Genomic DNA, 23816 nt, shown 5'->3' on the forward strand with positions numbered 1-23816 from the left:
CTCTTTTCAGCTGGCGATAAACCTTTCCTCGATCCTTTGCGGACTTGTAAAACTGTTCATGATCAGAATAAAAAACGCTCACGCTAATACACAAGCACCCGTGTCTCGCCAAAGCTGACAAATAAACAGACGGACAAGCCGCACTGCACGTGTGAACAGGGGAATGAGCGAGCGAGCGGGGATAGGGCGCCTCCTGCGCTTAAAAGCTTACAGCACCTGGTATTCCCAGGCGGTCTCCCATCCAAGTACTAACCAGGCCCATCCCTGTTTAGCTTCCGAGATCAGACGAGATCAGGCGTGCTCAAGGGGGTGTGGCCGTAAGCGAGAGCAAGGCTCGCTGGCACCCTTCTTATAGAGAGGACAGCTCCGTCACCTCTTTTACGACGCTGCTTTTTTTCCCTTGCGTTTTTCTCTTCTTCCCACGTTCTCTCTCTTCACTGCCTTCGTCCCCGCTCTATTTCACTTCAGCCTTTCACTCTTGCTTCCTTCCAATGAGGACGGAGCTGCGGGAGAAAGGGCGCTATAGAGGATCGCTGTGGAGAGCTGCTGCTGTGCTTTGACATCTGAGCTCTGTGGAAAACGATCTCAATACAATTCTGAAAAACGCGACTCCCCGAACGCCAGCCGAACAAGTCTCCACAGCCGAAGCGCTGTGTCTCTTTTCAGCTGGCGATAAACCTTTCCTCGATCCTTTGCGGACTTGTAAAACTGTTCATGATCAGAATAAAAAACGCTCACGCTAATACACAAGCACCCGTGTCTCGCCAAAGCTGACAAATAAACAGACGGACAAGCCGCACTGCACGTGTGAACAGGGGAATGAGCGAGCGAGCGGGGATAGGGCGCCTCCTGCGCTTAAAAGCTTACAGCACCTGGTATTCCCAGGCGGTCTCCCATCCAAGTACTAACCAGGCCCATCCCTGTTTAGCTTCCGAGATCAGACGAGATCAGGCGTGCTCAAGGGGGTGTGGCCGTAAGCGAGAGCAAGGCTCGCTGGCACCCTTCTTATAGAGAGGACAGCTCCGTCACCTCTTTTACGACGCTGCTTTTTTTCCCTTGCGTTTTTCTCTTCTTCCCACGTTCTCTCTCTTCACTGCCTTCGTCCCCGCTCTATTTCACTTCAGCCTTTCACTCTTGCTTCCTTCCAATGAGGACGGAGCTGCGGGAGAAAGGGCGCTATAGAGGATCGCTGTGGAGAGCTGCTGCTGTGCTTTGACATCTGAGCTCTGTGGAAAACGATCTCAATACAATTCTGAAAAACGCGACTCCCCGAACGCCAGCCGAACAAGTCTCGACAGCCGAAGCGCTGTGTCTCTTTTCAGCTGGCGATAAACCTTTCCTCGATCCTTTGCGGACTTGTAAAACTGTTCATGATCAGAATAAAAAACGCTCACGCTAATACACAAGCACCCGTGTCTCGCCAAAGCTGACAAATAAACAGACGGACAAGCCGCACTGCACGTGTGAACAGGGGAATGAGCGAGCGAGCGGGGATAGGGCGCCTCCTGCGCTTAAAAGCTTACAGCACCTGGTATTCCCAGGCGGTCTCCCATCCAAGTACTAACCAGGCCCATCCCTGTTTAGCTTCCGAGATCAGACGAGATCAGGCGTGCTCAAGGAGGTGTGGCCGTAAGCGAGAGCAAGGCTCGCTGGCACCCTTCTTATAGAGAGGACAGCTCCGTCACCTCTTTTACGACGCTGCTTTTTTTCCCTTGCGTTTTTCTCTTCTTCCCACGTTCTCTCTCTTCACTGCCTTCGTCCCCGCTCTATTTCACTTCAGCCTTTCACTCTTGCTTCCTTCCAATGAGGACGGAGCTGCGGGAGAAAGGGCGCTATAGAGGATCGCTGTGGAGAGCTGCTGCTGTGCTTTGACATCTGAGCTCTGTGGAAAACGATCTCAATACAATTCTGAAAAACGCGACTCCCCGAACGCCAGCCGAACAAGTCTCCACAGCCGAAGCGCTGTGTCTCTTTTCAGCTGGCGATAAACCTTTCCTCGATCCTTTGCGGACTTGTAAAACTGTTCATGATCAGAATAAAAAACGCTCACGCTAATACACAAGCACCCGTGTCTCGCCAAAGCTGACAAATAAACAGACGGACAAGCCGCACTGCACGTGTGAACAGGGGAATGAGCGAGCGAGCGGGGATAGGGCGCCTCCTGCGCTTAAAAGCTTACAGCACCTGGTATTCCCAGGCGGTCTCCCATCCAAGTACTAACCAGGCCCATCCCTGTTTAGCTTCCGAGATCAGACGAGATCAGGCGTGCTCAAGGGGGTGTGGCCGTAAGCGAGAGCAAGGCTCGCTGGCACCCTTCTTATAGAGAGGACAGCTCCGTCACCTCTTTTACGACGCTGCTTTTTTTCCCTTGCGTTTTTCTCTTCTTCCCACGTTCTCTCTCTTCACTGCCTTCGTCCCCGCTCTATTTCACTTCAGCCTTTCACTCTTGCTTCCTTCCAATGAGGACGGAGCTGCGGGAGAAAGGGCGCTATAGAGGATCGCTGTGGAGAGCTGCTGCTGTGCTTTGACATCTGAGCTCTGTGGAAAACGATCTCAATACAATTCTGAAAAACGCGACTCCCCGAACGCCAGCCGAACAAGTCTCCACAGCCGAAGCGCTGTGTCTCTTTTCAGCTGGCGATAAACCTTTCCTCGATCCTTTGCGGACTTGTAAAACTGTTCATGATCAGAATAAAAAACGCTCACGCTAATACACAAGCACCCGTGTCTCGCCAAAGCTGACAAATAAACAGACGGACAAGCCGCACTGCACGTGTGAACAGGGGAATGAGCGAGCGAGCGGGGATAGGGCGCCTCCTGCGCTTAAAAGCTTACAGCACCTGGTATTCCCAGGCGGTCTCCCATCCAAGTACTAACCAGGCCCATCCCTGTTTAGCTTCCGAGATCAGACGAGATCAGGCGTGCTCAAGGGGGTGTGGCCGTAAGCGAGAGCAAGGCTCGCTGGCACCCTTCTTATAGAGAGGACAGCTCCGTCACCTCTTTTACGACGCTGCTTTTTTTCCCTTGCGTTTTTCTCTTCTTCCCACGTTCTCTCTCTTCACTGCCTTCGTCCCCGCTCTATTTCACTTCAGCCTTTCACTCTTGCTTCCTTCCAATGAGGACGGAGCTGCGGGAGAAAGGGCGCTATAGAGGATCGCTGTGGAGAGCTGCTGCTGTGCTTTGACATCTGAGCTCTGTGGAAAACGATCTCAATACAATTCTGAAAAACGCGACTCCCCGAACGCCAGCCGAACAAGTCTCCACAGCCGAAGCGCTGTGTCTCTTTTCAGCTGGCGATAAACCTTTCCTCGATCCTTTGCGGACTTGTAAAACTGTTCATGATCAGAATAAAAAACGCTCACGCTAATACACAAGCACCCGTGTCTCGCCAAAGCTGACAAATAAACAGACGGACAAGCCGCACTGCACGTGTGAACAGGGGAATGAGCGAGCGAGCGGGGATAGGGCGCCTCCTGCGCTTAAAAGCTTACAGCACCTGGTATTCCCAGGCGGTCTCCCATCCAAGTACTAACCAGGCCCATCCCTGTTTAGCTTCCGAGATCAGACGAGATCAGGCGTGCTCAAGGGGGTGTGGCCGTAAGCGAGAGCAAGGCTCGCTGGCACCCTTCTTATAGAGAGGACAGCTCCGTCACCTCTTTTACGACGCTGCTTTTTTTCCCTTGCGTTTTTCTCTTCTTCCCACGTTCTCTCTCTTCACTGCCTTCGCCCCCGCTCTATTTCACTTCAGCCTTTCACTCTTGCTTCCTTCCAATGAGGACGGAGCTGCGGGAGAAAGGGCGCTATAGAGGATCGCTGTGGAGAGCTGCTGCTGTGCTTTGACATCTGAGCTCTGTGGAAAACGATCTCAATACAATTCTGAAAAACGCGACTCCCCGAACGCCAGCCGAACAAGTCTCCACAGCCGAAGCGCTGTGTCTCTTTTCAGCTGGCGATAAACCTTTCCTGGATCCTTTGCGGACTTGTAAAACTGTTCATGATCAGAATAAAAAACGCTCACGCTAATACACAAGCACCCGTGTCTCGCCAAAGCTGACAAATAAACAGACGGACAAGCCGCACTGCACGTGTGAACAGGGGAATGAGCGAGCGAGCGGGGATAGGGCGCCTCCTGCGCTTAAAAGCTTACAGCACCTGGTATTCCCAGGCGGTCTCCCATCCAAGTACTAACCAGGCCCATCCCTGTTTAGCTTCCGAGATCAGACGAGATCAGGCGTGCTCAAGGGGGTGTGGCCGTAAGCGAGAGCAAGGCTCGCTGGCACCCTTCTTATAGAGAGGACAGCTCCGTCACCTCTTTTACGACGCTGCTTTTTTTCCCTTGCGTTTTTCTCTTCTTCCCACGTTCTCTCTCTTCACTGCCTTCGTCCCCGCTCTATTTCACTTCAGCCTTTCACTCTTGCTTCCTTCCAATGAGGACGGAGCTGCGGGAGAAAGGGCGCTATAGAGGATCGCTGTGGAGAGCTGCTGCTGTGCTTTGACATCTGAGCTCTGTGGAAAACGATCTCAATACAATTCTGAAAAACGCGACTCCCCGAACGCCAGCCGAACAAGTCTCCACAGCCGAAGCGCTGTGTCTCTTTTCAGCTGGCGATAAACCTTTCCTGGATCCTTTGCGGACTTGTAAAACTGTTCATGATCAGAATAAAAAACGCTCACGCTAATACACAAGCACCCGTGTCTCGCCAAAGCTGACAAATAAACAGACGGACAAGCCGCACTGCACGTGTGAACAGGGGAATGAGCGAGCGAGCGGGGATAGGGCGCCTCCTGCGCTTAAAAGCTTACAGCACCTGGTATTCCCAGGCGGTCTCCCATCCAAGTACTAACCAGGCCCATCCCTGTTTAGCTTCCGAGATCAGACGAGATCAGGCGTGCTCAAGGGGGTGTGGCCGTAAGCGAGAGCAAGGCTCGCTGGCACCCTTCTTATAGAGAGGACAGCTCCGTCACCTCTTTTACGACGCTGCTTTTTTTCCCTTGCGTTTTTCTCTTCTTCCCACGTTCTCTCTCTTCACTGCCTTCGTCCCCGCTCTATTTCACTTCAGCCTTTCACTCTTGCTTCCTTCCAATGAGGACGGAGCTGCGGGAGAAAGGGCGCTATAGAGGATCGCTGTGGAGAGCTGCTGCTGTGCTTTGACATCTGAGCTCTGTGGAAAACGATCTCAATACAATTCTGAAAAACGCGACTCCCCGAACGCCAGCCGAACAAGTCTCCACAGCCGAAGCGCTGTGTCTCTTTTCAGCTGGCGATAAACCTTTCCTGGATCCTTTGCGGACTTGTAAAACTGTTCATGATCAGAATAAAAAACGCTCACGCTAATACACAAGCACCCGTGTCTCGCCAAAGCTGACAAATAAACAGACGGACAAGCCGCACTGCACGTGTGAACAGGGGAATGAGCGAGCGAGCGGGGATAGGGCGCCTCCTGCGCTTAAAAGCTTACAGCACCTGGTATTCCCAGGCGGTCTCCCATCCAAGTACTAACCAGGCCCATCCCTGTTTAGCTTCCGAGATCAGACGAGATCAGGCGTGCTCAAGGGGGTGTGGCCGTAAGCGAGAGCAAGGCTCGCTGGCACCCTTCTTATAGAGAGGACAGCTCCGTCACCTCTTTTACGACGCTGCTTTTTTTCCCTTGCGTTTTTCTCTTCTTCCCACGTTCTCTCTCTTCACTGCCTTCGTCCCCGCTCTATTTCACTTCAGCCTTTCACTCTTGCTTCCTTCCAATGAGGACGGAGCTGCGGGAGAAAGGGCGCTATAGAGGATCGCTGTGGAGAGCTGCTGCTGTGCTTTGACATCTGAGCTCTGTGGAAAACGATCTCAATACAATTCTGAAAAACGCGACTCCCCGAACGCCAGCCGAACAAGTCTCCACAGCCGAAGCGCTGTGTCTCTTTTCAGCTGGCGATAAACCTTTCCTCGATCCTTTGCGGACTTGTAAAACTGTTCATGATCAGAATAAAAAACGCTCACGCTAATACACAAGCACCCGTGTCTCGCCAAAGCTGACAAATAAACAGACGGACAAGCCGCACTGCACGTGTGAACAGGGGAATGAGCGAGCGAGCGGGGATAGGGCGCCTCCTGCGCTTAAAAGCTTACAGCACCTGGTATTCCCAGGCGGTCTCCCATCCAAGTACTAACCAGGCCCATCCCTGTTTAGCTTCCGAGATCAGACGAGATCAGGCGTGCTCAAGGGGGTGTGGCCGTAAGCGAGAGCAAGGCTCGCTGGCACCCTTCTTATAGAGAGGACAGCTCCGTCACCTCTTTTACGACGCTGCTTTTTTCTTGCTTCCTTCCAATGAGGACGGAGCTGCGGGAGAAAGGGCGCTATAGAGGATCGCTGTGGAGAGCTGCTGCTGTGCTTTGACATCTGAGCTCTGTGGAAAACGATCTCAATACAATTCTGAAAAACGCGACTCCCCGAACGCCAGCCGAACAAGTCTCCACAGCCGAAGCGCTGTGTCTCTTTTCAGCTGGCGATAAACCTTTCCTCGATCCTTTGCGGACTTGTAAAACTGTTCATGATCAGAATAAAAAACGCTCACGCTAATACACAAGCACCCGTGTCTCGCCAAAGCTGACAAATAAACAGACGGACAAGCCGCACTGCACGTGTGAACAGGGGAATGAGCGAGCGAGCGGGGATAGGGCGCCTCCTGCGCTTAAAAGCTTACAGCACCTGGTATTCCCAGGCGGTCTCCCATCCAAGTACTAACCAGGCCCATCCCTGTTTAGCTTCCGAGATCAGACGAGATCAGGCGTGCTCAAGGGGGTGTGGCCGTAAGCGAGAGCAAGGCTCGCTGGCACCCTTCTTATAGAGAGGACAGCTCCGTCACCTCTTTTACGACGCTGCTTTTTTTCCCTTGCGTTTTTCTCTTCTTCCCACGTTCTCTCTCTTCACTGCCTTCGTCCCCGCTCTATTTCACTTCAGCCTTTCACTCTTGCTTCCTTCCAATGAGGACGGAGCTGCGGGAGAAAGGGCGCTATAGAGGATCGCTGTGGAGAGCTGCTGCTGTGCTTTGACATCTGAGCTCTGTGGAAAACGATCTCAATACAATTCTGAAAAACGCGACTCCCCGAACGCCAGCCGAACAAGTCTCCACAGCCGAAGCGCTGTGTCTCTTTTCAGCTGGCGATAAACCTTTCCTCGATCCTTTGCGGACTTGTAAAACTGTTCATGATCAGAATAAAAAACGCTCACGCTAATACACAAGCACCCGTGTCTCGCCAAAGCTGACAAATAAACAGACGGACAAGCCGCACTGCACGTGTGAACAGGGGAATGAGCGAGCGAGCGGGGATAGGGCGCCTCCTGCGCTTAAAAGCTTACAGCACCTGGTATTCCCAGGCGGTCTCCCATCCAAGTACTAACCAAGCCCATCCCTGTTTAGCTTCCGAGATCAGACGAGATCAGGCGTGCTCAAGGGGGTGTGGCCGTAAGCGAGAGCAAGGCTCGCTGGCACCCTTCTTATAGAGAGGACAGCTCCGTCACCTCTTTTACGACGCTGCTTTTTTTCCCTTGCGTTTTTCTCTTCTTCCCACGTTCTCTCTCTTCACTGCCTTCGTCCCCGCTCTATTTCACTTCAGCCTTTCACTCTTGCTTCCTTCCAATGAGGACGGAGCTGCGGGAGAAAGGGCGCTATAGAGGATCGCTGTGGAGAGCTGCTGCTGTGCTTTGACATCTGAGCTCTGTGGAAAACGATCTCAATACAATTCTGAAAAACGCGACTCCCCGAACGCCAGCCGAACAAGTCTCCACAGCCGAAGCGCTGTGTCTCTTTTCAGCTGGCGATAAACCTTTCCTGGATCCTTTGCGGACTTGTAAAACTGTTCATGATCAGAATAAAAAACGCTCACGCTAATACACAAGCACCCGTGTCTCGCCAAAGCTGACAAATAAACAGACGGACAAGCCGCACTGCACGTGTGAACAGGGGAATGAGCGAGCGAGCGGGGATAGGGCGCCTCCTGCGCTTAAAAGCTTACAGCACCTGGTATTCCCAGGCGGTCTCCCATCCAAGTACTAACCAGGCCCATCCCTGTTTAGCTTCCGAGATCAGACGAGATCAGGCGTGCTCAAGGGGGTGTGGCCGTAAGCGAGAGCAAGGCTCGCTGGCACCCTTCTTATAGAGAGGACAGCTCCGTCACCTCTTTTACGACGCTGCTTTTTTTCCCTTGCGTTTTTCTCTTCTTCCCACGTTCTCTCTCTTCACTGCCTTCGTCCCCGCTCTATTTCACTTCAGCCTTTCACTCTTGCTTCCTTCCAATGAGGACGGAGCTGCGGGAGAAAGGGCGCTATAGAGGATCGCTGTGGAGAGCTGCTGCTGTGCTTTGACATCTGAGCTCTGTGGAAAACGATCTCAATACAATTCTGAAAAACGCGACTCCCCGAACGCCAGCCGAACAAGTCTCCACAGCCGAAGCGCTGTGTCTCTTTTCAGCTGGCGATAAACCTTTCCTCGATCCTTTGCGGACTTGTAAAACTGTTCATGATCAGAATAAAAAACGCTCACGCTAATACACAAGCACCCGTGTCTCGCCAAAGCTGACAAATAAACAGACGGACAAGCCGCACTGCACGTGTGAACAGGGGAATGAGCGAGCGAGCGGGGATAGGGCGCCTCCTGCGCTTAAAAGCTTACAGCACCTGGTATTCCCAGGCGGTCTCCCATCCAAGTACTAACCAGGCCCATCCCTGTTTAGCTTCCGAGATCAGACGAGATCAGGCGTGCTCAAGGGGGTGTGGCCGTAAGCGAGAGCAAGGCTCGCTGGCACCCTTCTTATAGAGAGGACAGCTCCGTCACCTCTTTTACGACGCTGCTTTTTTTCCCTTGCGTTTTTCTCTTCTTCCCACGTTCTCTCTCTTCACTGCCTTCGTCCCCGCTCTATTTCACTTCAGCCTTTCACTCTTGCTTCCTTCCAATGAGGACGGAGCTGCGGGAGAAAGGGCGCTATAGAGGATCGCTGTGGAGAGCTGCTGCTGTGCTTTGACATCTGAGCTCTGTGGAAAACGATCTCAATACAATTCTGAAAAACGCGACTCCCCGAACGCCAGCCGAACAAGTCTCCACAGCCGAAGCGCTGTGTCTCTTTTCAGCTGGCGATAAACCTTTCCTCGATCCTTTGCGGACTTGTAAAACTGTTCATGATCAGAATAAAAAACGCTCACGCTAATACACAAGCACCCGTGTCTCGCCAAAGCTGACAAATAAACAGACGGACAAGCCGCACTGCACGTGTGAACAGGGGAATGAGCGAGCGAGCGGGGATAGGGCGCCTCCTGCGCTTAAAAGCTTACAGCACCTGGTATTCCCAGGCGGTCTCCCATCCAAGTACTAACCAGGCCCATCCCTGTTTAGCTTCCGAGATCAGACGAGATCAGGCGTGCTCAAGGGGGTGTGGCCGTAAGCGAGAGCAAGGCTCGCTGGCACCCTTCTTATAGAGAGGACAGCTCCGTCACCTCTTTTACGACGCTGCTTTTTTCTTGCTTCCTTCCAATGAGGACGGAGCTGCGGGAGAAAGGGCGCTATAGAGGATCGCTGTGGAGAGCTGCTGCTGTGCTTTGACATCTGAGCTCTGTGGAAAACGATCTCAATACAATTCTGAAAAACGCGACTCCCCGAACGCCAGCCGAACAAGTCTCCACAGCCGAAGCGCTGTGTCTCTTTTCAGCTGGCGATAAACCTTTCCTCGATCCTTTGCGGACTTGTAAAACTGTTCATGATCAGAATAAAAAACGCTCACGCTAATACACAAGCACCCGTGTCTCGCCAAAGCTGACAAATAAACAGACGGACAAGCCGCACTGCACGTGTGAACAGGGGAATGAGCGAGCGAGCGGGGATAGGGCGCCTCCTGCGCTTAAAAGCTTACAGCACCTGGTATTCCCAGGCGGTCTCCCATCCAAGTACTAACCAGGCCCATCCCTGTTTAGCTTCCGAGATCAGACGAGATCAGGCGTGCTCAAGGGGGTGTGGCCGTAAGCGAGAGCAAGGCTCGCTGGCACCCTTCTTATAGAGAGGACAGCTCCGTCACCTCTTTTACGACGCTGCTTTTTTTCCCTTGCGTTTTTCTCTTCTTCCCACGTTCTCTCTCTTCACTGCCTTCATCCCCGCTCTATTTCACTTCAGCCTTTCACTCTTGCTTCCTTCCAATGAGGACGGAGCTGCGGGAGAAAGGGCGCTATAGAGGATCGCTGTGGAGAGCTGCTGCTGTGCTTTGACATCTGAGCTCTGTGGAAAACGATCTCAATACAATTCTGAAAAACGCGACTCCCCGAACGCCAGCCGAACAAGTCTCCACAGCCGAAGCGCTGTGTCTCTTTTCAGCTGGCGATAAACCTTTCCTCGATCCTTTGCGGACTTGTAAAACTGTTCATGATCAGAATAAAAAACGCTCACGCTAATACACAAGCACCCGTGTCTCGCCAAAGCTGACAAATAAACAGACGGACAAGCCGCACTGCACGTGTGAACAGGGGAATGAGCGAGCGAGCGGGGATAGGGCGCCTCCTGCGCTTAAAAGCTTACAGCACCTGGTATTCCCAGGCGGTCTCCCATCCAAGTACTAACCAGGCCCATCCCTGTTTAGCTTCCGAGATCAGACGAGATCAGGCGTGCTCAAGGGGGTGTGGCCGTAAGCGAGAGCAAGGCTCGCTGGCACCCTTCTTATAGAGAGGACAGCTCCGTCACCTCTTTTACGACGCTGCTTTTTTTCCCTTGCGTTTTTCTCTTCTTCCCACGTTCTCTCTCTTCACTGCCTTCGTCCCCGCTCTATTTCACTTCAGCCTTTCACTCTTGCTTCCTTCCAATGAGGACGGAGCTGCGGGAGAAAGGGCGCTATAGAGGATCGCTGTGGAGAGCTGCTGCTGTGCTTTGACATCTGAGCTCTGTGGAAAACGATCTCAATACAATTCTGAAAAACGCGACTCCCCGAACGCCAGCCGAACAAGTCTCCACAGCCGAAGCGCTGTGTCTCTTTTCAGCTGGCGATAAACCTTTCCTCGATCCTTTGCGGACTTGTAAAACTGTTCATGATCAGAATAAAAAACGCTCACGCTAATACACAAGCACCCGTGTCTCGCCAAAGCTGACAAATAAACAGACGGACAAGCCGCACTGCACGTGTGAACAGGGGAATGAGCGAGCGAGCGGGGATAGGGCGCCTCCTGCGCTTAAAAGCTTACAGCACCTGGTATTCCCAGGCGGTCTCCCATCCAAGTACTAACCAGGCCCATCCCTGTTTAGCTTCCGAGATCAGACGAGATCAGGCGTGCTCAAGGGGGTGTGGCCGTAAGCGAGAGCAAGGCTCGCTGGCACCCTTCTTATAGAGAGGACAGCTCCGTCACCTCTTTTACGACGCTGCTTTTTTCTTGCTTCCTTCCAATGAGGACGGAGCTGCGGGAGAAAGGGCGCTATAGAGGATCGCTGTGGAGAGCTGCTGCTGTGCTTTGACATCTGAGCTCTGTGGAAAACGATCTCAATACAATTCTGAAAAACGCGACTCCCCGAACGCCAGCCGAACAAGTCTCCACAGCCGAAGCGCTGTGTCTCTTTTCAGCTGGCGATAAACCTTTCCTCGATCCTTTGCGGACTTGTAAAACTGTTCATGATCAGAATAAAAAACGCTCACGCTAATACACAAGCACCCGTGTCTCGCCAAAGCTGACAAATAAACAGACGGACAAGCCGCACTGCACGTGTGAACAGGGGAATGAGCGAGCGAGCGGGGATAGGGCGCCTCCTGCGCTTAAAAGCTTACAGCACCTGGTATTCCCAGGCGGTCTCCCATCCAAGTACTAACCAGGCCCATCCCTGTTTAGCTTCCGAGATCAGACGAGATCAGGCGTGCTCAAGGGGGTGTGGCCGTAAGCGAGAGCAAGGCTCGCTGGCACCCTTCTTATAGAGAGGACAGCTCCGTCACCTCTTTTACGACGCTGCTTTTTTCTTGCTTCCTTCCAATGAGGACGGAGCTGCGGGAGAAAGGGCGCTATAGAGGATCGCTGTGGAGAGCTGCTGCTGTGCTTTGACATCTGAGCTCTGTGGAAAACGATCTCAATACAATTCTGAAAAACGCGACTCCCCGAACGCCAGCCGAACAAGTCTCCACAGCCGAAGCGCTGTGTCTCTTTTCAGCTGGCGATAAACCTTTCCTCGATCCTTTGCGGACTTGTAAAACTGTTCATGATCAGAATAAAAAACGCTCACGCTAATACACAAGCACCCGTGTCTCGCCAAAGCTGACAAATAAACAGACGGACAAGCCGCACTGCACGTGTGAACAGGGGAATGAGCGAGCGAGCGGGGATAGGGCGCCTCCTGCGCTTAAAAGCTTACAGCACCTGGCATTCCCAGGCGGTCTCCCATCCAAGTACTAACCAGGCCCATCCCTGTTTAGCTTCCGAGATCAGACGAGATCAGGCGTGCTCAAGGGGGTGTGGCCGTAAGCGAGAGCAAGGCTCGCTGGCACCCTTCTTATAGAGAGGACAGCTCCGTCACCTCTTTTACGACGCTGCTTTTTTTCCCTTGCGTTTTTCTCTTCTTCCCACGTTCTCTCTCTTCACTGCCTTCGTCCCCGCTCTATTTCACTTCAGCCTTTCACTCTTGCTTCCTTCCAATGAGGACGGAGCTGCGGGAGAAAGGGCGCTATAGAGGATCGCTGTGGAGAGCTGCTGCTGTGCTTTGACATCTGAGCTCTGTGGAAAACGATCTCAATACAATTCTGAAAAACGCGACTCCCCGAACGCCAGCCGAACAAGTCTCCACAGCCGAAGCGCTGTGTCTCTTTTCAGCTGGCGATAAACCTTTCCTCGATCCTTTGCGGACTTGTAAAACTGTTCATGATCAGAATAAAAAACGCTCACGCTAATACACAAGCACCCGTGTCTCGCCAAAGCTGACAAATAAACAGACGGACAAGCCGCACTGCACGTGTGAACAGGGGAATGAGCGAGCGAGCGGGGATAGGGCGCCTCCTGCGCTTAAAAGCTTACAGCACCTGGTATTCCCAGGCGGTCTCCCATCCAAGTACTAACCAGGCCCATCCCTGTTTAGCTTCCGAGATCAGACGAGATCAGGCGTGCTCAAGGGGGTGTGGCCGTAAGCGAGAGCAAGGCTCGCTGGCACCCTTCTTATAGAGAGGACAGCTCCGTCACCTCTTTTACGACGCTGCTTTTTTTCCCTTGCGTTTTTCTCTTCTTCCCACGTTCTCTCTCTTCACTGCCTTCGTCCCCGCTCTATTTCACTTCAGCCTTTCACTCTTGCTTCCTTCCAATGAGGACGGAGCTGCGGGAGAAAGGGCGCTATAGAGGATCGCTGTGGAGAGCTGCTGCTGTGCTTTGACATCTGAGCTCTGTGGAAAACGATCTCAATACAATTCTGAAAAACGCGACTCCCCGAACGCCAGCCGAACAAGTCTCCACAGCCGAAGCGCTGTGTCTCTTTTCAGCTGGCGATAAACCTTTCCTCGATCCTTTGCGGACTTGTAAAACTGTTCATGATCAGAATAAAAAACGCTCACGCTAATACACAAGCACCCGTGTCTCGCCAAAGCTGACAAATAAACAGACGGACAAGCCGCACTGCACGTGTGAACAGGGGAATGAGCGAGCGAGCGGGGATAGGGCGCCTCCTGCGCTTAAAAGCTTACAGCACCTGGTATTCCCAGGCGGTCTCCCATCCAAGTACTAACCAGGCCCATCCCTGTTTAGCTTCCGAGATCAGACGAGATCAGGCGTGCTCAAGGGGGTGTGGCCGTAAGCGAGAGCAAGGCTCGCTGGCACCCTTCTTATAGAGAGGACAGCTCCGTCACCTCTTTTACGACGCTGCTTTTTTCTTGCTTCCTTCCAATGAGGACGGAGCTGCGGGAGAAAGGGCGCTATAGAGGATCGCTGTGGAGAGCTGCTGCTGTGCTTTGACATCTGAGCTCTGTGGAAAACGATCTCAATACAATTCTGAAAAACGCGACTCCCCGAACGCCAGCCGAACAAGTCTCCACAGCCGAAGCGCTGTGTCTCTTTTCAGCTGGCGATAAACCTTTCCTCGATCCTTTGCGGACTTGTAAAACTGTTCATGATCAGAATAAAAAACGCTCACGCTAATACACAAGCACCCGTGTCTCGCCAAAGCTGACAAATAAACAGACGGACAAGCCGCACTGCACGTGTGAACAGGGGAATGAGCGAGCGAGCGGGGATTGGGCGCCTCCTGCGCTTAAAAGCTTACAGCACCTGGTATTCCCAGGCGGTCTCCCATCCAAGTACTAACCAGGCCCATCCCTGTTTAGCTTCCGAGATCAGACGAGATCAGGCGTGCTCAAGGGGGTGTGGCCGTAAGCGAGAGCAAGGCTCGCTGGCACCCTTCTTATAGAGAGGACAGCTCCGTCACCTCTTTTACGACGCTGCTTTTTTTCCCTTGCGTTTTTCTCTTCTTCCCACGTTCTCTCTCTTCACTGCCTTCGTCCCCGCTCTATTTCACTTCAGCCTTTCACTCTTGCTTCCTTCCAATGAGGACGGAGCTGCGGGAGAAAGGGCGCTATAGAGGATCGCTGTGGAGAGCTGCTGCTGTGCTTTGACATCTGAGCTCTGTGGAAAACGATCTCAATACAATTCTGAAAAACGCGACTCCCCGAACGCCAGCCGAACAAGTCTCCACAGCCGAAGCGCTGTGTCTCTTTTCAGCTGGCGATAAACCTTTCCTCGATCCTTTGCGGACTTGTAAAACTGTTCATGATCAGAATAAAAAACGCTCACGCTAATACACAAGCACCCGTGTCTCGCCAAAGCTGACAAATAAACAGACGGACAAGCCGCACTGCACGTGTGAACAGGGGAATGAGCGAGCGAGCGGGGATAGGGCGCCTCCTGCGCTTAAAAGCTTACAGCACCTGGTATTCCCAGGCGGTCTCCCATCCAAGTACTAACCAGGCCCATCCCCGTTTAGCTTCCGAGATCAGACGAGATCAGGCGTGCTCAAGGGGGTGTGGCCGTAAGCGAGAGCAAGGCTCGCTGGCACCCTTCTTATAGAGAGGACAGCTCCGTCACCTCTTTTACGACGCTGCTTTTTTCTTGCTTCCTTCCAATGAGGACGGAGCTGCGGGAGAAAGGGCGCTATAGAGGATCGCTGTGGAGAGCTGCTGCTGTGCTTTGACATCTGAGCTCTGTGGAAAACGATCTCAATACAATTCTGAAAAACGCGACTCCCCGAACGCCAGCCGAACAAGTCTCCACAGCCGAAGCGCTGTGTCTCTTTTCAGCTGGCGATAAACCTTTCCTCGATCCTTTGCGGACTTGTAAAACTGTTCATGATCAGAATAAAAAACGCTCACGCTAATACACAAGCACCCGTGTCTCGCCAAAGCTGACAAATAAACAGACGGACAAGCCGCACTGCACGTGTGAACAGGGGAATGAGCGAGCGAGCGGGGATAGGGCGCCTCCTGCGCTTAAAAGCTTACAGCACCTGGTATTCCCAGGCGGTCTCCCATCCAAGTACTAACCAGGCCCATCCCTGTTTAGCTTCCGAGATCAGACGAGATCAGGCGTGCTCAAGGGGGTGTGGCCGTAAGCAAGAGCAAGGCTCGCTGGCACCCTTCTTATAGAGAGGACAGCTCCGTCACCTCTTTTACGACGCTGCTTTTTTTCCCTTGCGTTTTTCTCTTCTTCCCACGTTCTCTCTCTTCACTGCCTTCGTCCCCGCTCTATTTCACTTCAGCCTTTCACTCTTGCTTCCTTCCAATGAGGACGGAGCTGCGGGAGAAAGGGCGCTATAGAGGATCGCTGTGGAGAGCTGCTGCTGTGCTTTGACATCTGAGCTCTGTGGAAAACGATCTCAATACAATTCTGAAAAACGCGACTCCCCGAACGCCAGCCGAACAAGTCTCCACAGCCGAAGCGCTGTGTCTCTTTTCAGCTGGCGATAAACCTTTCCTCGATCCTTTGCGGACTTGTAAAACTGTTCATGATCAGAATAAAAAACGCTCACGCTAATACACAAGCACCCGTGTCTCGCCAAAGCTGACAAATAAACAGACGGACAAGCCGCACTGCACGTGTGAACAGGGGAATGAGCGAGCGAGCGGGGATAGGGCGCCTCCTGCGCTTAAAAGCTTACAGCACCTGGTATTCCCAGGCGGTCTCCCATCCAAGTACTAACCAGGCCCATCCCTGTTTAGCTTCCGAGATCAGACGAGATCAGGCGTGCTCAAGGGGGTGTGGCCGTAAGCGAGAGCAAGGCTCGCTGGCACCCTTCTTATAGAGAGGACAGCTCCGTCACCTCTTTTACGACGCTGCTTTTTTCTTGCTTCCTTCCAATGAGGACGGAGCTGCGGGAGAAAGGGCGCTATAGAGGATCGCTGTGGAGAGCTGCTGCTGTGCTTTGACATCTGAGCTCTGTGGAAAACGATCTCAATACAATTCTGAAAAACGCGACTCCCCGAACGCCAGCCGAACAAGTCTCCACAGCCGAAGCGCTGTGTCTCTTTTCAGCTGGCGATAAACCTTTCCTCGATCCTTTGCGGACTTGTAAAACTGTTCATGATCAGAATAAAAAACGCTCACGCTAATACACAAGCACCCGTGTCTCGCCAAAGCTGACAAATAAACAGACGGACAAGCCGCACTGCACGTGTGAACAGGGGAATGAGCGAGCGAGCGGGGATAGGGCGCCTCCTGCGCTTAAAAGCTTACAGCACCTGGTATTCCCAGGCGGTCTCCCATCCAAGTACTAACCAGGCCCATCCCTGTTTAGCTTCCGAGATCAGACGAGATCAGGCATGCTCAAGGGGGTGTGGCCGTAAGCGAGAGCAAGGCTCGCTGGCACCCTTCTTATAGAGAGGACAGCTCCGTCACCTCTTTTACGACGCTGCTTTTTTTCCCTTGCGTTTTTCTCTTCTTCCCACGTTCTCTCTCTTCACTGCCTTCGTCCCCGCTCTATTTCACTTCAGCCTTTCACTCTTGCTTCCTTCCAATGAGGACGGAGCTGCGGGAGAAAGGGCGCTATAGAGGATCGCTGTGGAGAGCTGCTGCTGTGCTTTGACATCTGAGCTCTGTGGAAAACGATCTCAATACAATTCTGAAAAACGCGACTCCCCGAACGCCAGCCGAACAAGTCTCCACAGCCGAAGCGCTGTGTCTCTTTTCAGCTGGCGATAAACCTTTCCTCGATCCTTTGCGGACTTGTAAAACTGTTCATGATCAGAATAAAAAACGCTCACGCTAATACACAAGCACCCGTGTCTCGCCAAAGCTGACAAATAAACAGACGGACAAGCCGCACTGCACGTGTGAACAGGGGAATGAGCGAGCGAGCGGGGATAGGGCGCCTCCTGCGCTTAAAAGCTTACAGCACCTGGTATTCCCAGGCGGTCTCCCATCCAAGTACTAACCAGGCCCATCCCTGTTTAGCTTCCGAGATCAGACGAGATCAGGCGTGCTCAAGGGGGTGTGGCCGTAAGCGAGAGCAAGGTTCGCTGGCACCCTTCTTATAGAGAGGACAGCTCCGTCACCTCTTTTACGACGCTGCTTTTTTTCCCTTGCGTTTTTCTCTTCTTCCCACGTTCTCTCTCTTCACTGCCTTCGTCCCCGCTCTATTTCACTTCAGCCTTTCACTCTTGCTTCCTTCCAATGAGGACGGAGCTGCGGGAGAAAGGGCGCTATAGAGGATCGCTGTGGAGAGCTGCTGCTGTGCTTTGACATCTGAGCTCTGTGGAAAACGATCTCAATACAATTCTGAAAAACGCGACTCCCCGAACGCCAGCCGAACAAGTCTCCACAGCCGAAGCGCTGTGTCTCTTTTCAGCTGGCGATAAACCTTTCCTCGATCCTTTGCGGACTTGTAAAACTGTTCATGATCAGAATAAAAAACGCTCACGCTAATACACAAGCACCCGTGTCTCGCCAAAGCTGACAAATAAACAGACGGACAAGCCGCACTGCACGTGTGAACAGGGGAATGAGCGAGCGAGCGGGGATAGGGCGCCTCCTGCGCTTAAAAGCTTACAGCACCTGGTATTCCCAGGCGGTCTCCCATCCAAGTACTAACCAGGCCCATCCCTGTTTAGCTTCCGAGATCAGACGAGATCAGGCGTGCTCAAGGGGGTGTGGCCGTAAGCGAGAGCAAGGCTCGCTGGCACCCTTCTTATAGAGAGGACAGCTCCGTCACCTCTTTTACGACGCTGCTTTTTTCTTGCTTCCTTCCAATGAGGACGGAGCTGCGGGAGAAAGGGCGCTATAGAGGATCGCTGTGGAGAGCTGCTGCTGTGCTTTGACATCTGAGCTCTGTGGAAAACGATCTCAATACAATTCTGAAAAACGCGACTCCCCGAACGCCAGCCGAACAAGTCTCCACAGCCGAAGCGCTGTGTCTCTTTTCAGCTGGCGATAAACCTTTCCTCGATCCTTTGCGGACTTGTAAAACTGTTCATGATCAGAATAAAAAACGCTCACGCTAATACACAAGCACCCGTGTCTCGCCAAAGCTGACAAATAAACAGACGGACAAGCCGCACTGCACGTGTGAACAGGGGAATGAGCGAGCGAGCGGGGATAGGGCGCCTCCTGCGCTTAAAAGCTTACAGCACCTGGTATTCCCAGGCGGTCTCCCATCCAAGTACTAACCAGGCCCATCCCTGTTTAGCTTCCGAGATCAGACGAGATCAGGCGTGCTCAAGGGGGTGTGGCCGTAAGCGAGAGCAAGGCTCGCTGGCACCCTTCTTATAGAGAGGACAGCTCCGTCACCTCTTTTACGACGCTGCTTTTTTTCCCTTGCGTTTTTCTCTTCTTCCCACGTTCTCTCTCTTCACTGCCTTCGTCCCCGCTCTATTTCACTTCAGCCTTTCACTCTTGCTTCCTTCCAATGAGGACGGAGCTGCGGGAGAAAGGGCGCTATAGAGGATCGCTGTGGAGAGCTGCTGCTGTGCTTTGACATCTGAGCTCTGTGGAAAACGATCTCAATACAATTCTGAAAAACGCGACTCCCCGAACGCCAGCCGAACAAGTCTCCACAGCCGAAGCGCTGTGTCTCTTTTCAGCTGGCGATAAACCTTTCCTCGATCCTTTGCGGACTTGTAAAACTGTTCATGATCAGAATAAAAAACGCTCACGCTAATACACAAGCACCCGTGTCTCGCCAAAGCTGACAAATAAACAGACGGACAAGCCGCACTGCACGTGTGAACAGGGGAATGAGCGAGCGAGCGGGGATAGGGCGCCTCCTGCGCTTAAAAGCTTACAGCACCTGGTATTCCCAGGCGGTCTCCCATCCAAGTACTAACCAGGCCCATCCCTGTTTAGCTTCCGAGATCAGACGAGATCAGGCGTGCTCAAGGGGGTGTGGCCGTAAGCGAGAGCAAGGCTCGCTGGCACCCTTCTTATAGAGAGGACAGCTCCGTCACCTCTTTTACGACGCTGCTTTTTTCTTGCTTCCTTCCAATGAGGACGGAGCTGCGGGAGAAAGGGCGCTATAGAGGATCGCTGTGGAGAGCTGCTGCTGTGCTTTGACATCTGAGCTCTGTGGAAAACGATCTCAATACAATTCTGAAAAACGCGACTCCCCGAACGCCAGCCGAACAAGTCTCCACAGCCGAAGCGCTGTGTCTCTTTTCAGCTGGCGATAAACCTTTCCTCGATCCTTTGCGGACTTGTAAAACTGTTCATGATCAGAATAAAAAACGCTCACGCTAATACACAAGCACCCGTGTCTCGCCAAAGCTGACAAATAAACAGACGGACAAGCCGCACTGCACGTGTGAACAGGGGAATGAGCGAGCGAGCGGGGATAGGGCGCCTCCTGCGCTTAAAAGCTTACAGCACCTGGTATTCCCAGGCGGTCTCCCATCCAAGTACTAACCAGGCCCAACCCTGTTTAGCTTCCGAGATCAGACGAGATCAGGCGTGCTCAAGGGGGTGTGGCCGCAAGCGAGAGCAAGGCTCGCTGGCACCCTTCTTATAGAGAGGACAGCTCCGTCACCTCTTTTACGACGCTGCTTTTTTTCCCTTGCGTTTTTCTCTTCTTCCCACGTTCTCTCTCTTCACTGCCTTCGTCCCCGCTCTATTTCACTTCAGCCTTTCACTCTTGCTTCCTTCCAATGAGGACGGAGCTGCGGGAGAAAGGGCGCTATAGAGGATCGCTGTGGAGAGCTGCTGCTGTGCTTTGACATCTGAGCTCTGTGGAAAACGATCTCAATACAATTCTGAAAAACGCGACTCCCCGAACGCCAGCCGAACAAGTCTCCACAGCCGAAGCGCTGTGTCTCTTTTCAGCTGGCGATAAACCTTTCCTCGATCCTTTGCGGACTTGTAAAACTGTTCATGATCAGAATAAAAAACGCTCACGCTAATACACAAGCACCCGTGTCTCGCCAAAGCTGACAAATAAACAGACGGACAAGCCGCACTGCACGTGTGAACAGGGGAATGAGCGAGCGAGCGGGGATAGGGCGCCTCCTGCGCTTAAAAGCTTACAGCACCTGGTATTCCCAGGCGGACTCCCATCCAAGTACTAACCAGGCCCATCCCTGTTTAGCTTCCGAGATCAGACGAGATCAGGCGTGCTCAAGGGGGTGTGGCCGTAAGCGAGAGCAAGGCTCGCTGGCACCCTTCTTATAGAGAGGACAGCTCCGTCACCTCTTTTACGACGCTGCTTTTTTCTTGCTTCCTTCCAATGAGGACGGAGCTGCGGGAGAAAGGGCGCTATAGAGGATCGCTGTGGAGAGCTGCTGCTGTGCTTTGACATCTGAGCTCTGTGGAAAACGATCTCAATACAATTCTGAAAAACGCGACTCCCCGAACGCCAGCCGAACAAGTCTCCACAGCCGAAGCGCTGTGTCTCTTTTCAGCTGGCGATAAACCTTTCCTCGATCCTTTGCGGACTTGTAAAACTGTTCATGATCAGAATAAAAAACGCTCACGCTAATACACAAGCACCCGTGTCTCGCCAAAGCTGACAAATAAACAGACGGACAAGCCGCACTGCACGTGTGAACAGGGGAATGAGCGAGCGAGCGGGGATAGGGCGCCTCCTGCGCTTAAAAGCTTACAGCACCTGGTATTCCCAGGCGGTCTCCCATCCAAGTACTAACCAGGCCCATCCCTGTTTAGCTTCCGAGATCAGACGAGATCAGGCGTGCTCAAGGGGGTGTGGCCGTAAGCGAGAGCAAGGCTCGCTGGCACCCTTCTTATAGAGAGGACAGCTCCGTCACCTCTTTTACGACGCTGCTTTTTTTCCCTTGCGTTTTTCTCTTCTTCCCACGTTCTCTCTCTTCACTGCCTTCGTCCCCGCTCTATTTCACTTCAGCCTTTCACTCTTGCTTCCTTCCAATGAGGACGGAGCTGCGGGAGAAAGGGCGCTATAGAGGATCGCTGTGGAGAGCTGCTGCTGTGCTTTGACATCTGAGCTCTGTGGAAAACGATCTCAATACAATTCTGAAAAACGCGACTCCCCGAACGCCAGCCGAACAAGTCTCCACAGCCGAAGCGCTGTGTCTCTTTTCAGCTGGCGATAAACCTTTCCTCGATCCTTTGCGGACTTGTAAAACTGTTCATGATCAGAATAAAAAACGCTCACGCTAATACACAAGCACCCGTGTCTCGCCAAAGCTGACAAATAAACAGACGGACAAGCCGCACTGCACGTGTGAACAGGGGAATGAGCGAGCGAGCGGGGATAGGGCGCCTCCTGCGCTTAAAAGCTTACAGCACCTGGTATTCCCAGGCGGTCTCCCATCCAAGTACTAACCAGGCCCATCCCTGTTTAGCTTCCGAGATCAGACGAGATCAGGCGTGCTCAAGGGGGTGTGGCCGTAAGCGAGAGCAAGGCTCGCTGGCACCCTTCTTATAGAGAGGACAGCTCCGTCACCTCTTTTACGACGCTGCTTTTTTTCCCTTGCGTTTTTCTCTTCTTCCCACGTTCTCTCTCTTCACTGCCTTCGTCCCCGCTCTATTTCACTTCAGCCTTTCACTCTTGCTTCCTTCCAATGAGGACGGAGCTGCGGGAGAAAGGGCGCTATAGAGGATCGCTGTGGAGAGCTGCTGCTGTGCTTTGACATCTGAGCTCTGTGGAAAACGATCTCAATACAATTCTGAAAAACGCGACTCCCCGAACGCCAGCCGAACAAGTCTCCACAGCCGAAGCGCTGTGTCTCTTTTCAGCTGGCGATAAACCTTTCCTCGATCCTTTGCGGACTTGTAAAACTGTTCATGATCAGAATAAAAAACGCTCACGCTAATACACAAGCACCCGTGTCTCGCCAAAGCTGACAAATAAACAGACGGACAAGCCGCACTGCACGTGTGAACAGGGGAATGAGCGAGCGAGCGGGGATAGGGCGCCTCCTGCGCTTAAAAGCTTACAGCACCTGGTATTCCCAGGCGGTCTCCCATCCAAGTACTAACCAGGCCCATCCCTGTTTAGCTTCCAAGATCAGGCGTGCTCAAGGGGGTGTGGCCGTAAGCGAGAGCAAGGCTCGCTGGCACCCTTCTTATAGAGAGGACAGCTCCGTCACCTCTTTTACGACGCTGCTTTTTTTCCCTTGCGTTTTTCTCTTCTTCCCACGTTCTCTCTCTTCACTGCCTTCGTCCCCGCTCTATTTCACTTCAGCCTTTCACTCTTGCTTCCTTCCAATGAGGACGGAGCTGCGGGAGAAAGGGCGCTATAGAGGATCGCTGTGGAGAGCTGCTGCTGTGCTTTGACATCTGAGCTCTGTGGAAAACGATCTCAATACAATTCTGAAAAACGCGACTCCCCGAACGCCAGCCGAACAAGTCTCCACAGCCGAAGCGCTGTGTCTCTTTTCAGCTGGCGATAAACCTTTCCTCGATCCTTTGCGGACTTGTAAAACTGTTCATGATCAGAATAAAAAACGCTCACGCTAATACACAAGCACCCGTGTCTCGCCAAAGCTGACAAATAAACAGACGGACAAGCCGCACTGCACGTGTGAACAGGGGAATGAGCGAGCGAGCGGGGATAGGGCGCCTCCTGCGCTTAAAAGCTTACAGCACCTGGTATTCCCAGGCGGTCTCCCATCCAAGTACTAACCAGGCCCATCCCTGTTTAGCTTCCGAGATCAGACGAGATCAGGCGTGCTCAAGGGGGTGTGGCCGTAAGCGAGAGCAAGGCTCGCTGGCACCCTTCTTATAGAGAGGACAGCTCCGTCACCTCTTTTACGACGCTGCTTTTTTTCCCTTGCGTTTTTCTCTTCTTCCCACGTTCTCTCTCTTCACTGCCTTCGTCCCCGCTCTATTTCACTTCAGCCTTTCACTCTTGCTTCCTTCCAATGAGGACGGAGCTGCGGGAGAAAGGGCGCTATAGAGGATCGCTGTGGAGAGCTGCTGCTGTGCTTTGACATCTGAGCTCTGTGGAAAACGATCTCAATACAATTCTGAAAAACGCGACTCCCCGAACGCCAGCCGAACAAGTCTCCACAGCCGAAGCGCTGTGTCTCTTTTCAGCTGGCGATAAACCTTTCCTCGATCCTTTGCGGACTTGTAAAACTGTTCATGATCAGAATAAAAAACGCTCACGCTAATACACAAGCACCCGTGTCTCGCCAAAGCTGACAAATAAACAGACGGACAAGCCGCACTGCACGTGTGAACAGGGGAATGAGCGAGCGAGCGGGGATAGGGCGCCTCCTGCGCTTAAAAGCTTACAGCACCTGGTATTCCCAGGCGGTCTCCCATCCAAGTACTAACCAGGCCCATCCCTGTTTAGCTTCCGAGATCAGACGAGATCAGGCGTGCTCAAGGGGGTGTGGCCGTAAGCGAGAGCAAGGCTCGCTGGCACCCTTCTTATAGAGAGGACAG

General features: G+C 52.9%; 1 protein-coding gene, 37 non-coding genes and 1 pseudogene across 38 annotated transcripts in view; all 39 read right to left on the minus strand.

Moving 5' to 3' along the window:
- LOC148826073 (uncharacterized) overlaps positions 1-23816 on the minus strand; it is a 588722-nt gene that overhangs the window by 318187 nt on the left and 246719 nt on the right. The window lies entirely within an intron of this gene.
- On the minus strand, positions 205-323 carry LOC148826224 (5S ribosomal RNA). The gene has a single exon (XR_016093508.1). It is a non-coding gene; the product is annotated as a 5S ribosomal RNA (ribosomal RNA).
- LOC148826225 (5S ribosomal RNA) lies at positions 861-979 on the minus strand. Its single transcript, XR_016093510.1, has one exon. It is a non-coding gene; the product is annotated as a 5S ribosomal RNA (ribosomal RNA).
- LOC148826226 (5S ribosomal RNA) lies at positions 1517-1635 on the minus strand. The gene has a single exon (XR_016093316.1). It is a non-coding gene; the product is annotated as a 5S ribosomal RNA (ribosomal RNA).
- Positions 2173-2291, minus strand: LOC148826227 (5S ribosomal RNA). The gene has a single exon (XR_016093512.1). It is a non-coding gene; the product is annotated as a 5S ribosomal RNA (ribosomal RNA).
- LOC148826228 (5S ribosomal RNA) lies at positions 2829-2947 on the minus strand. The gene has a single exon (XR_016093513.1). It is a non-coding gene; the product is annotated as a 5S ribosomal RNA (ribosomal RNA).
- LOC148826229 (5S ribosomal RNA) lies at positions 3485-3603 on the minus strand. Its single transcript, XR_016093514.1, has one exon. It is a non-coding gene; the product is annotated as a 5S ribosomal RNA (ribosomal RNA).
- Positions 4141-4259, minus strand: LOC148826230 (5S ribosomal RNA). The gene has a single exon (XR_016093515.1). It is a non-coding gene; the product is annotated as a 5S ribosomal RNA (ribosomal RNA).
- Positions 4797-4915, minus strand: LOC148826231 (5S ribosomal RNA). The gene has a single exon (XR_016093516.1). It is a non-coding gene; the product is annotated as a 5S ribosomal RNA (ribosomal RNA).
- On the minus strand, positions 5453-5571 carry LOC148826232 (5S ribosomal RNA). Its single transcript, XR_016093517.1, has one exon. It is a non-coding gene; the product is annotated as a 5S ribosomal RNA (ribosomal RNA).
- On the minus strand, positions 6109-6227 carry LOC148826233 (5S ribosomal RNA). Its single transcript, XR_016093518.1, has one exon. It is a non-coding gene; the product is annotated as a 5S ribosomal RNA (ribosomal RNA).
- On the minus strand, positions 6684-6802 carry LOC148826234 (5S ribosomal RNA). The gene has a single exon (XR_016093519.1). It is a non-coding gene; the product is annotated as a 5S ribosomal RNA (ribosomal RNA).
- On the minus strand, positions 7340-7458 carry LOC148826235 (5S ribosomal RNA). The gene has a single exon (XR_016092978.1). It is a non-coding gene; the product is annotated as a 5S ribosomal RNA (ribosomal RNA).
- On the minus strand, positions 7996-8114 carry LOC148826236 (5S ribosomal RNA). The gene has a single exon (XR_016093521.1). It is a non-coding gene; the product is annotated as a 5S ribosomal RNA (ribosomal RNA).
- LOC148826237 (5S ribosomal RNA) lies at positions 8652-8770 on the minus strand. Its single transcript, XR_016093522.1, has one exon. It is a non-coding gene; the product is annotated as a 5S ribosomal RNA (ribosomal RNA).
- Positions 9308-9426, minus strand: LOC148826238 (5S ribosomal RNA). The gene has a single exon (XR_016093524.1). It is a non-coding gene; the product is annotated as a 5S ribosomal RNA (ribosomal RNA).
- LOC148826239 (5S ribosomal RNA) lies at positions 9883-10001 on the minus strand. The gene has a single exon (XR_016093525.1). It is a non-coding gene; the product is annotated as a 5S ribosomal RNA (ribosomal RNA).
- Positions 10539-10657, minus strand: LOC148826240 (5S ribosomal RNA). Its single transcript, XR_016093526.1, has one exon. It is a non-coding gene; the product is annotated as a 5S ribosomal RNA (ribosomal RNA).
- LOC148826241 (5S ribosomal RNA) lies at positions 11195-11313 on the minus strand. The gene has a single exon (XR_016093527.1). It is a non-coding gene; the product is annotated as a 5S ribosomal RNA (ribosomal RNA).
- LOC148826242 (5S ribosomal RNA) lies at positions 11770-11888 on the minus strand. The gene has a single exon (XR_016093528.1). It is a non-coding gene; the product is annotated as a 5S ribosomal RNA (ribosomal RNA).
- LOC148826243 (5S ribosomal RNA) lies at positions 12345-12463 on the minus strand. Its single transcript, XR_016092945.1, has one exon. It is a non-coding gene; the product is annotated as a 5S ribosomal RNA (ribosomal RNA).
- Positions 13001-13119, minus strand: LOC148826244 (5S ribosomal RNA). Its single transcript, XR_016093529.1, has one exon. It is a non-coding gene; the product is annotated as a 5S ribosomal RNA (ribosomal RNA).
- Positions 13657-13775, minus strand: LOC148826245 (5S ribosomal RNA). The gene has a single exon (XR_016093530.1). It is a non-coding gene; the product is annotated as a 5S ribosomal RNA (ribosomal RNA).
- On the minus strand, positions 14232-14350 carry LOC148826246 (5S ribosomal RNA). Its single transcript, XR_016093532.1, has one exon. It is a non-coding gene; the product is annotated as a 5S ribosomal RNA (ribosomal RNA).
- On the minus strand, positions 14888-15006 carry LOC148826247 (5S ribosomal RNA). Its single transcript, XR_016092843.1, has one exon. It is a non-coding gene; the product is annotated as a 5S ribosomal RNA (ribosomal RNA).
- Positions 15463-15581, minus strand: LOC148826248 (5S ribosomal RNA). Its single transcript, XR_016093533.1, has one exon. It is a non-coding gene; the product is annotated as a 5S ribosomal RNA (ribosomal RNA).
- On the minus strand, positions 16119-16237 carry LOC148826249 (5S ribosomal RNA). Its single transcript, XR_016093534.1, has one exon. It is a non-coding gene; the product is annotated as a 5S ribosomal RNA (ribosomal RNA).
- On the minus strand, positions 16694-16812 carry LOC148826250 (5S ribosomal RNA). The gene has a single exon (XR_016092964.1). It is a non-coding gene; the product is annotated as a 5S ribosomal RNA (ribosomal RNA).
- On the minus strand, positions 17350-17468 carry LOC148826251 (5S ribosomal RNA). Its single transcript, XR_016093536.1, has one exon. It is a non-coding gene; the product is annotated as a 5S ribosomal RNA (ribosomal RNA).
- Positions 18006-18124, minus strand: LOC148826252 (5S ribosomal RNA). Its single transcript, XR_016093537.1, has one exon. It is a non-coding gene; the product is annotated as a 5S ribosomal RNA (ribosomal RNA).
- On the minus strand, positions 18581-18699 carry LOC148826253 (5S ribosomal RNA). The gene has a single exon (XR_016093538.1). It is a non-coding gene; the product is annotated as a 5S ribosomal RNA (ribosomal RNA).
- LOC148826254 (5S ribosomal RNA) lies at positions 19237-19355 on the minus strand. The gene has a single exon (XR_016093539.1). It is a non-coding gene; the product is annotated as a 5S ribosomal RNA (ribosomal RNA).
- Positions 19812-19930, minus strand: LOC148826255 (5S ribosomal RNA). Its single transcript, XR_016092798.1, has one exon. It is a non-coding gene; the product is annotated as a 5S ribosomal RNA (ribosomal RNA).
- On the minus strand, positions 20468-20586 carry LOC148826256 (5S ribosomal RNA). The gene has a single exon (XR_016092902.1). It is a non-coding gene; the product is annotated as a 5S ribosomal RNA (ribosomal RNA).
- LOC148826257 (5S ribosomal RNA) lies at positions 21043-21161 on the minus strand. Its single transcript, XR_016093540.1, has one exon. It is a non-coding gene; the product is annotated as a 5S ribosomal RNA (ribosomal RNA).
- LOC148826258 (5S ribosomal RNA) lies at positions 21699-21817 on the minus strand. The gene has a single exon (XR_016093541.1). It is a non-coding gene; the product is annotated as a 5S ribosomal RNA (ribosomal RNA).
- On the minus strand, positions 22355-22463 carry LOC148826259 (5S ribosomal RNA; annotated as a pseudogene).
- LOC148826260 (5S ribosomal RNA) lies at positions 23001-23119 on the minus strand. The gene has a single exon (XR_016093543.1). It is a non-coding gene; the product is annotated as a 5S ribosomal RNA (ribosomal RNA).
- LOC148826261 (5S ribosomal RNA) lies at positions 23657-23775 on the minus strand. Its single transcript, XR_016093544.1, has one exon. It is a non-coding gene; the product is annotated as a 5S ribosomal RNA (ribosomal RNA).

This window comes from Atractosteus spatula, chromosome 10 (genome assembly GCF_055471065.1).
Source record: "Atractosteus spatula isolate fAtrSpa1 chromosome 10, fAtrSpa1.hap1, whole genome shotgun sequence".
Lineage (NCBI taxonomy): Eukaryota > Metazoa > Chordata > Actinopteri > Semionotiformes > Lepisosteidae > Atractosteus > Atractosteus spatula.